The sequence below is a fragment of the Myotis lucifugus genome, unplaced genomic scaffold (genome assembly GCF_000147115.1).
Source record: "Myotis lucifugus unplaced genomic scaffold, Myoluc2.0 scaffold_1392, whole genome shotgun sequence".
In the NCBI taxonomy this organism is placed as follows: Eukaryota; Metazoa; Chordata; class Mammalia; order Chiroptera; family Vespertilionidae; genus Myotis; species Myotis lucifugus.
This window is the reverse complement of record NW_005872440.1, coordinates 45063-55883: the sequence shown is the minus strand read 5'-3', so window position 1 is coordinate 55883 and position 10821 is coordinate 45063. Positions and strand designations below refer to the sequence as shown.

At 52.8% G+C, this 10821-nt stretch overlaps 1 pseudogene; it reads right to left on the bottom strand.

The window, feature by feature from the left end:
• Nucleotides 1-6918: 6918 nt before the first annotated feature.
• Nucleotides 6919-10821, bottom strand: part of LOC102441819 — a 13495-nt pseudogene continuing 9592 nt past the window's right edge.

Below are 10821 nucleotides of genomic sequence, written 5' to 3'. Positions count from 1 at the left end.
GGTAATAAGGAGGTGGTGGGGACAGAGCTCAGAGAGTCCTGCGAGGATATTGGGAAATGAATCATATACACACGACATGGGTAGGGAAGGAAGGGGTAACACGGAAAGTGGCATCAGTGTCGTGAATTAAATATATTTTATTTCGTATTTGATAGGCAAGCTGAAGAGTGAAATTACTTTGGAAACCACTTCTGGCTGCGGGAGGGGCTGGAGGAGTGTGAGTATCATATCTGAGAGGATACTCTCCAACCATCAGCCATGCTCACCTCTGAAAGGGCAGGTCGGCAGCTGCAGGGCTGGTGTATATCCTGCCTCGCACACTCCTAGTTATTGCAATGGACATGCATTACCTGATGATTGAACCACCGTTAACAAAAGCACACAGACAGAATCAGGGAGGAAATATTAGTAATAAATAGAAGCAAAGACAATAGAATGTCTGTGTGTATCTCACCTTTAGCTCTGAGATTCCTGGGGACCAAGTGAAACAGGAAACAGAGGTGGATCCTGAACTTGCTCTCATCTCTCAAGGGAAGCACAGTAGTCCCTCAAGGGGAACTCATGCTCCCAGTTAACATTTCCCGATTCTATCTGAGTCACAACAAACCATACACGATTGTTGAAGAGCCACACACCTGTGTTCTAGGAGTCATCGAAACACCTAGGAATGGCTACATCTTGTTATGAACCCTTGAGGGAAGGCAGCATGTGACAGGACAGTGTAACGCAGTGAAGATGGGACTGGCGCTCTGTGTACCCTCACCTGCGCTCTCACAAGCACGCTCAGCAGGAGCCGTGGCTGAACCTGAGCCATTGAGTCAGAGCCCTGCCAGCAGCGCCAGCCGTGCGATGGTGAGAGAGGCTCGGCGTTGTGGCCTCCACACCCACAGGATGAAGCTGAGCCCAGAAGGAGGAAAGGGACCGCCTTCCCACGTTTGCGCCTTGTCTAAATCCACACGGAGGACCATTTGCCACCCATGCCGACCATGAGTAGTTGCTTGTTCAGATTTATGACAGGTTTACATACTTCTATGTCAGTGGTTCTTAACCTTCCTAATGACGAGACCCTTTAATACAGTTCCTCATGTTGTGGTGACCCCCAACCATAAATTATTTTCATTGCTACTTCATAACTGTAATTTTGCTACTGTTATGAACCGTAATGTAAATATCTGATATGGAGGATGTATTTTCATTGTTACAAATTGAACATAATTAAAGCATAGTGATTAATCACAAAACAATATGTAATTATATATGTGTTTTCTGATGGTCTTAGGCGCGACCCCTGTGAAAGGGTGATCGACCCCCAAAGGGGTTGCGACCCACAGGTTGAGAACCGCTGTTCTACGTGAATTTCTGAATTGCCAGGTGGTGTTCATGTGTAATATCAGGGACGTAGAGACAGTTAACTTGTAGGGAGTTCTGTTTCCATCTCTCGGTGGCCAACATGGGATGCGGAATTTTATACAAGTGATGAGTGTCTGGCCTAGTGGTGCTTTGGGGACATGTGGCTTCAGCGGAGGCAAAGCTAAAATTGCTTCCATGTCTACGCTGCTGGTTAGCTCCCTTGATTAGAGTGTCGTCCCGATACGCCATGGTTGCAGGGGCGACAGCCAGTCAGGGCACATACAGGAAGCAACCAATGGGAGCATAAGTGAGGGGACAACAAATCGACATTTCTCTCTCTCTGCCCTCCTTCCTCTCTCTCCTCCAATCAATCATTTAAAAAAGTGCTTCCATGTCTAAGCAGAGAGAACTGCCTGCACAGTGGCCGGTCCTGGCGGGAGCGAAAGGGTCTCTGGTCGCAGGCACAGGTGTGGCTGTGGGTGTTTAAGTGGGAGCCGCCCAGGGCTGGGCAGGAACGGGGTCCCAGGACAGTCCATGCTGCACCGCGTGTGCCTGTGACAAGCAGTCTGGGTGTTCGCACCTGTGACCACAGCTGCAGGGGGTCCCTGAGCCGGGACCCGCCGACCCCAGAGAAGGGCAGAGCGGGTCACATCCCAGTATCTGCCAAGTTCCCTGCTGTTGGCTCTCATCGTTTTTGCTGCCCCATTTTATTCATGGTCCTTAATGCTTTAGGCAACCTAAGCAAATGTGCAGTGACGATGAGCGGAAGGAACTGCTTGCCACCCTTTCCTTCACGTTTATCAAACAGCAGGAAAACACAAAGAAAACCCATGTATGTCACTCTTCTTAGGTCCTCTGCTTTTGTGCCTTTTTGGCAACTTGCCTGACCTGCCTGTGTTGTAAACTTTCCAGGGAATCCCTTGAGATGCTGGCTGGCTTTGTGTAACGTCTTATGGAATTTTCACCCACAATCTAGGCCTAATGGTGAAGAACACGTGTATTAAGTTCATGTAAGTGGAATTAAACTTTGTGAATGAACTTTTCAACCACTTCTCTCCAGCTTTTCATGTCAATTAGTCTTTTGGTTCTGAAACTTCACTAAAGGAATTTGCACATTTTTGGAAATTTCTTCCTTATTCCCTCTTGGCAGGTAATTGGCTTTTTACCAAGTTTAAATACAAAGTTTATCATAACAACAAAATGCTAATAACTTCTCCTTTTCCCACTCTGGTGCAATAGTGCACTGCCCCCTGGCCAGCGCTCTGGGGGAGAAAGGTATTTTTTTTTAATTTCCCCCCACCCCAGAGGTGGGGGTTTGATCAGAAAAAAGTAGTGAGGTCCATTTAAAATTGTAGTATTAAAAACACACACACAAAATAAAAACCTTATAAGCCCTAGCCAGTATGGCTCAGCAAATACTAGTATAGCGCCAGCCTGCAGACCAAAGGGTCCGGGTTCAATTCCAGTCAAGGGCATCTACCTTGGTTGCAAGCTCCTCCCTGGCCCCAGCCCAGGCCAGGGTTCCTGCAGGAGGCAACCAATCTGTGTGTTTCTCTCACATTGATGTTTCTCTCTCTGTCTTTCCCTCTCTTATCCACTCTCTCTAAAAATCAATGGGAAAATATCCTCGGGTGAGGATTAACAAATAAATAAATAAATGAATAAATAAATAAATGAAATGGTAGTACATGGTATTTTCTAACTTCAGAAGCCGAAATGCTCTTGGCGCACCTGACACTGGGTAGAATTCACCATTGGTTCTGTGCCTCCAGCCACTTTGCTTTCAAGAATGTCTTGATCCTCGCAGCCTGCCTTCAGCTTTGGTTCTTTCTTCTTCCTGCTTGTCAGGTCACAGGATCCCCTCTCAGCCCTGTGCCCTGTCACAGCCGTCTTGCCTGGTGGGCCAGCGCTTGGGAAAAAGGCCACAGGATCCTTCTGGCTCCACTGTGTCTAAGGATTCCCTGCACCCCTCACTGCCCCCCTCTCTCCCCCACCCCCGTCCTATTTACTGCAGCAAATCCCTGCCTGGGTGGGATTGTGTTCCCTCCCTGGGAGCTGTACCTACCCAGCATGTCTGCCTTTGGCTGCCTTTAAAGCCTTCCTCTTCTTCTCTCCCTTAAACAATGGGGCTGAGGTGTATCCAAAGCTCGCCCTGCAGACCATTTCCTCAGTCCCCCCAAACCGCAAACAGAAACACCATGTAAAAGAGGTGTGTGTTTTTCTTTTAGAATGTAAGCTCCTACAATCCAATTTAAACATGGGCAAAGGACCTAAATAGACTCTTCTCCAAAGGGGACATACAGATGGCCAAGAGTCATATCAAAAAGTGCTCAAAGTCATTGGTCATCAGAGAGATGCAAATTACAATGACAATGAGGTATCATCTCACACCTGTCAGAATGGCTACCTTCAGCAAATCAATAAATAACAAGTGCTGGCGAGGATGTGGAGAAAAGGGAACCCTAGTTCACTGGTGGTGGGAATGCAGACTGGTGCAGCCATTATTTAAAACAGTATGGAGTTTCTCCAAAAAATTAAAGAGGGAACTGCCATTTGACCCAGTGATCCCACTTCTAGGAATATATCCTGAGAATCGCAAATCACCAGTCAGAAAGAATGTATGTACCCCTGTGTTCATAGCAGCACAAATTACAATAGCTAAGATCTGGAAACAGCCCAAGTGCCCATCAGCAGACGAGTGGATAAAAAGCCATGATACTTTTACACCATGGAATACCGTGCAGAAGTAAAAGAGAAGAATCTATTACACTTTGAGACAGCATGGAGGGACCTGGAGAGTATCATGCTGAGTGAAATAAGTCAGTCAGAGAAAGACAAGTATCCCATGATCTCACTCATATATGGAAACTAAGGTAACAAAATAAACTGATGAACGGAGTGGATGCGGACACATGGGAGCATGGAGCAGAGTGTGGAATCTCAGAGGGAAGGCGGGGGATGCAGGGTGGGTGGGGCTAATCAACCAAAGACCTTGAATGCATATATGCAGGACCCGAGGACACACATGTCACAGCTTTGGGGATATTAAAGTGTGGAAACACATGTGCATCACAGATGAAATACAGCCAGAGTCCAGGGGGGCGGCCTCCCTCTCTGATCCAGGGTCCCATGGCCCACACCTTCCCTGGGAAGGAAGGATGAGGGTTCACCAGGACCCACAGGCCTCCGCTCACACTCGTGCCAGGTGTCTGTGTGAGGAGAGGAGAGGGCACTGTCACCAGAGGACTGGGGGAGCGAGAAGGGCGCTCTGTCAGTAGAACGTGGAAAGCCACCGCCACCCACAGAGCCTGCAGGTAACAAAGCCACAGCCCAGCCCTGCCTGTCAGCCCCTGGCCACTGATCTAGGTCACAGAGGATGGCAAGCAGAGGGCCTGTCCTACCCCCACCCCATTCCTCAGCTCCCTGTGTTCAGAGACGGACTCAGCAAGGAATGGAGGGTGAGAAGGAGAGGGAGAGAGGGTGTAGGGGCCTGACACCTGGAGCTGTCAGCACCCAAGCAGGGAGGTGGGTGATGTGGGAGGGGCCACGAGGCCCAGGGCCCAGGAGAACCCAAGGGAGGAGCATGGCTGCAGCCCAGGGACTCAGGGAGCCTGTGGGGGAGGGGAGTGGGCATCTGTGCCACGGCTGCCAACAAGCCCTTAACCCTCCCAGCAGGCGGGGGGAGTGCTGGCCACTGACAGCTCCCAGCTGAGCCCCTCCCCCTGTGAGTGCTCTTGGCTGAAGCGAACCTCCTCTCTCAAGGTCACCCCATTTTCTGGTGCAGCTTGCATCCAGTGACCGGGAAGTGAACAGCATAAAAGACATTCCCGTCCCCCCGATAGACCTGGTGCAGGGGCTGTGGATGGAGCCCAGTCAGTGGGGCCGGGACATTCGACAGGTGACACAGTTGCTGGGGACCCACGTTTGACTAGGGCAATGCAGGCCCCTTCCGATGTGCAGAGGAAAGCACATCTGAACTCCAGAAAAGGCTGAGTTGGCCCCCTATAGGTCTGTATCTGACTGCATATATGCAAACATGAATGCATGTTGCATATCGATGTGTGTGCACGGAGGTCTGAGAAGGCTTATGTGTGCTTACACCTGGGATGTGACATGTGGTTATGAGTGTGCATGGATGAGTGTGCATGGAGGCGTGAGTGTGTGCATACAGGCCCCCATGTTCACCAGTGAGCCTGTGTGAGGGTTCAGACAACTCACGGAGGCACCTCCCCCTGTGCCCTCTCCCTCGCCAGCTCCAGGCCCTCCCTGGGCTCTGATCCTCTCCTAAGCTGTTAAAACAGCTCCTTCTCCTCACATCTCAGCCTCTTCCAGGAAGCCTTCCTTGGTGAAGCCAACCCAAATTCCAAGTGTTCTGTTTTAAAAATATATATTTTTATTGATTTCAGAGAGAACGGTGAGGGAGAGAAAGATAGAAAGTTCAATGATGAGAGAGAATCACTGATTGGCTGCCTCCTGCACGCCCCACACAGAGGATCAAGCCCGAAACCTAGGCTTGTGCCTTTGCTGGAATCAGACCCGAGACCCTCCAGTCTGCAGGCTGACGCTCTATCCACTGAGCAAAACCAGCCAGGGCCCAGCCACTCTCTCCTGTCATGGTGTGTTCTCACCAATGACTTACGTGTTTGCATGTCTCTCTGTTTCTTTTGTCCCCATCAGACGGGAGCTTCCTGGGGGTGGGGTTGTCCCAACAGGAGCCTGGGAGGTGCCCAAGCATGGAAACTGCTTCTAGGCCAACAGGGGACTGGACTCCTCCTGACTGTGTCTCCCAGACTGAGCTCCAGAAGCCTGGGAGGGGGAGGGGAGCCGGGGACCACATCCCTGCACCAGCCCCTTCCTGGCTCCTGATGACCTGGGGAGTCACACCGAGCGAGCTGTGGGCCTGGGTGGGAACCTGGGTCTCCATCCTGACTTGTGTGACTTGGGAGGCTCTGGGCTTCTGGGCTCAGGTGCCTCCTCCGCATGTGAGGGGTTCGGAGGCGGCCTAGGGCCCTTGGCCTGCACAGCTCTGTTGGCGCCCAGTCTCCTAGGTCCTGTCCAGCTCCTTTCTTCCTACTTCCTGTCCTTGAAGCCTGTGAGGCAGATGGTTTAACTCCATATTTAATTGAGGAACATTTTACTAAGAAATGTGAGCAGAGGTGAACTAAGGTGCTCAGCAGACAGCGAGGGTTGAACACACAGGGACAAGGAGGGATGGAGCTAAGGTTCTGCAGTCAACACTGGGGCCTCCAGGTCCAGGGTGGGAGGAACCAGCAGGGAGGAGCAGCTGCCGGTCAGGAGCCAGGACCCAGCCAGAGCCTGAGGCGGCTCTCCTTGGGGAGTGAGAGCCCAGCAGGAAACCTCTTCAGGCTGCCAAGCGGCCAGACAGAAGGTTCTTTCCTGCCCCTGTCGCCATGGCCACCTCAGCTCAGGAGTCCTGCAGACAGAGGACAGTGCTGCTCCCAGGCCCAGCCAGCAGGGGCGCTGCCCTCCCAGGCCTCCTGCTGTGGCTCCCAAGTGAGAAGAAAGGCTCTGAAGCCACAGGAGCCAAAGCTGCTTTAGAGCTGCCTCTCACCAGGTGGGAGGAGACCCTGCAGGGCAAGCGGCCACCAGAGCCACACCCAGGCTCCCCGCTGTCTGTCCCCTGGCTCATCCCCTGCACCTTCAGTTCTAGGGAAATGGAATACGTCCATGAGAGAGGATTAAAGAAATCCACAGTGACGTCTGAATAAAAGTGTGTGGGAGCTTGAGCCCTGGCTCCTTTCCATGGTCCCCACAGTGATCAACGCCCATAGCCTGAGCTCATTCATTAGAATGAACAACAGCTCACCTCCAAGGTGCACTGATGTGGTGTGTCCCTGGCCTGAGCCAGGGGAGGGCACAGGGCCCTCAGAGTGTCCAGACTGTCCTGGGAAGCGAAGGAAGATGATACTTAAAATATAGGAATGAAAGTGTGACCTCAAACACTGGGTCCCCGCCCAGGCCACCTGAGCTTCTCTAGCAGCACCCCCACTCGCTGACACCAGAGCAGGGACAAGAGCAGAAGCTGAGAGCAGTGGCCCAAAGCCGTCACATCCAGTGTCATTAGGGACCACAGGGCCTGCTCCTCCATGTAACCCAGGATCTGCACCCAAATCCCGTGCGTGTTAACCCCTCTCTAACCCCACAGCCATGACTCCTCATGTCTCCACTCTAAGAACCGGGACCTGGTTATTTCTGCATTTCCAGGGAACGTGAGACCCACAGACAAAGAGAGGCTTCTAGGGCGTTGCAATACCCAGAGCTCACCCAGCAAAGCCCCAGTTCTCCCCACCATCTCGGGGCCTCGGCTGCCAGCAGGCTCCTCACCTTTCTGAGCCCTGAAGTAGATGAGCAGCCCTGCCCCGAGGAAGAGCAGCCCCAGCACGAAGCCCCCGGCTCCACTCAGCACCTTGCTCTGTGCGGATCCAGACTGGGCCCCTGAGAGAAGAAGCTGGTTTCAGTGGGTTTTGGCACAAAGCAACTTCTCTAATGGAGACCCTGGGATTGAGAGCTTGTGGGGCAGAGGGGGGTTGGCGACTGGGGAAGCTGCCCTAGAAGAAGTAGAACAATAGCCATTTCCAGGAAAGAGACTGAGGTCACACTGAGCAGGTACAAGGCCCAGGCACTGGCCTCAGGTCCCCTCACATCCGATCCAAAGCCACTGCTTCGGCCTCTGAGGCTGCAGAGCCTGAGACTAGTGACCCTCATTACTTGGCCCGGGTGACAGAGCCGCAGAGGGCAGAGCAGACAGGGCTCTCCCGCGGCAGGAAGGTCCCCACACTGTGGAGGACACGCCTCTTCCCAGATCACAGTGGGCAGCTCAGCGCAGGCAGAAGCACCTGCCCATCCCAACAGGGGATGGTGCCCAGGGCCAAGGGGCACCATGACGGGGAGAGTGTGGGGAATTCAGAGCAGGGCAGGCATGGCGGCCTCCCAGGGCTATGGGTGTTCACAGAAGCGATCACAGGGCTATCCTGTGGCCTGTGCTGAAGGGGAGACATGAGCAAAGGAAAACGGGGTGTGGAGAGATGGGACCCTGACCCTCAGGGACAAGCAAAGGCCCCTGAGGGGGGAGGCGTGTGAGGTCAGAGGGAGTCTCACTCCATTCCACGGTGACAGGGCTGGTGCTGCTGGGGTGCCGCACTTGGCAGGTGTAGACCTCCCCGCTCCGGGGAACTGTCTCCAGCATCACCAGGGTCTGGAAGGTCCAGTCCCCGTTCCGGATCAGGCCCGTGGACACCACTCCGGCCTCCTCTTCCTGGCCATTGCGCAGCCAGCGGACCTCAATGTGGCCCGGATAGAAGCCGTTCACGGAGCAGACCAGGAGGTTGTGGTGCTGCAGGCGCTGGGTCTTTGCAGGATACACGGTCACTTTGGGCTCAGCTGGGACAGAGAAGGCGGAGGGAGACGTGAGCAAGAAAGGCAGGCCCCTGGGTGGCTCCCTTTCAACCTCATCTCCTGTCCCAGGCTCCAGGCCCAGGCAGGCCCCCCTCAAACCCGCCCTGTGGCCCAGCAGGAGGTAGTGCCATGAGACTTGAATCTCTGCCTACAGCCCAGGCCACTGGATTTGAGAGACGTTGAGGAAATTTGAGGGATTTTTCATGTCTTGAAACAGTTACTAATTGTTTAATCAAAGTGTTTGCAAATCTTTGCGAGGCACAGAGTGTGTGAGTTCCAGTGTGATTTCTGGAGCAGGGCTGCCTGGTCACATCCAGGCTGTGCCTCTTACTGGGTGATCCTGGGAGATCCTCTCTGCTCAGCTCCTCACCTGCAAAGGGGGTGATAATACTAACTCACCGCTTAAGGACATATGAGGACCAATGGGCCTAAAATATGTAAAACAGTGACTGGAACGCAGCCATCACTGTATGTCAGCTGTTTATCACATATGGAGAGAGAATATAAGGAGAGCAGAGGGAGAAGCTGGGGAACAGCTTGGGGAGATGGGGACTCAGGGTGTGAAGTCCTGGGAATGTGATCACACCTGAGAACACAGAGATGGTTCCCCTGGAAGCAGGAAAGGCAGGTGACTCCCTAGCTCCGGGGGCTGAGTCCTGAGGGAGAGGGAGGAGCAGGGCAGCATCATTATAACACTTACAGTGACACTCACTGTGCAACCCGCTCCTTCTCAAAAGAAGCCGACCTGTTATTGGGATTCCTGTCATTTTATAATTGTCTCTCTTTTCAAGCTGACATTTGAGCTCAGGGCAGGGTCTGGAACTCATTAATATGTGTGCTTCCTGCTGAGACCAGGCCCAATAAATACAGATTAGGGGGATGAGGAGCAGAAGGAGGGGGAGGAAGAGGAAGAGGAGCAAGAGGAAGAGGAGCAGGAGAAGAAACCTGGGGGAAACATTTTTACTGGACCCCAAAAGGGTAGATTTAAGATTGATGGTAAGTCATTGCAGGCAACTTCAGAGTGCATTTCATTACCTTAAAGATGTTTAAATTCTTAACATGGAAAGTAATAAAACAGGATCAAAACTCAAGGCAGGAATTGGGAGAAAATGCTGCACCAATGTTAGCAAAGTGTCCCTCTTGCTGCCTAGAGAACCCAGAAAATCACTGAGAAAAAGGCCCGGACCCCAGGGATGACGGACAATAGGCCATTCCTAGAGCAGGAACAGCCATTAGCCAACACGTACGTGAAAACTGTTCAAGATCCTGAGAAATCAAAGAAGGATAAATTAAAAATAAAAAACAAATTTTCAAGTGAGTATTTGGCAATATTGAAAACATATTTAACAAAATAGAATGTGAGGTAAATTGTCTCAACACTAAACAGTTAACATGTAATGACTTAAATGCTGTCAGCCTGTGTGGATGTGACATCAGTGTGTTAAGTAACACAATTACAATTAGACCCTGGCTCACCGTCACCCCCTCTGTAAACACAGGGGCACTGAGGGGGGAACAAGACACTGAGACCTAAAGGAGCTCAGAGAGGCCAGAGGTGCCTCGGAGGCCCCGCCCCTCACACCCAGCCGGACCCTCCGCCCAGGGACAGGCTTGTGCACCCAGCACCCCTATTCCAGGGCTGGGGGGGGGGGGGTTGGCCAAGACAGACCTACTTCCTCCTCACACCTCAACCTCCCTTCCTCCCTGCTGCTCCCCAAACCCTCCCCCCACTGGACGGGACTGGGCACCCCAGAAACGCCCTACACAGGACAGGACCTCAGGGTCCCCACAGCCGCCCTCAGGCCCCTCAGGGGTGCTCCTCACAGTTCTGTGTATGCACCCCTCCCCCATGCCACCACTCCCACCCTCTTCACTCACTTTGCCTCTGCACCAGGAATTCCTCAGACAAACTGTAGTTGTCTCTGCAGAAACTGTCCACCTGGGCCCGCTCCCGCTCCAGGAGGACCTCCAAGCTGTTGAAAAACTCAGCGATGGGCCGCCCAAGCTCGGTCACCGCGCGGGACTCCCCCACGGTCGCTGTCAAAGCGCAGGTCC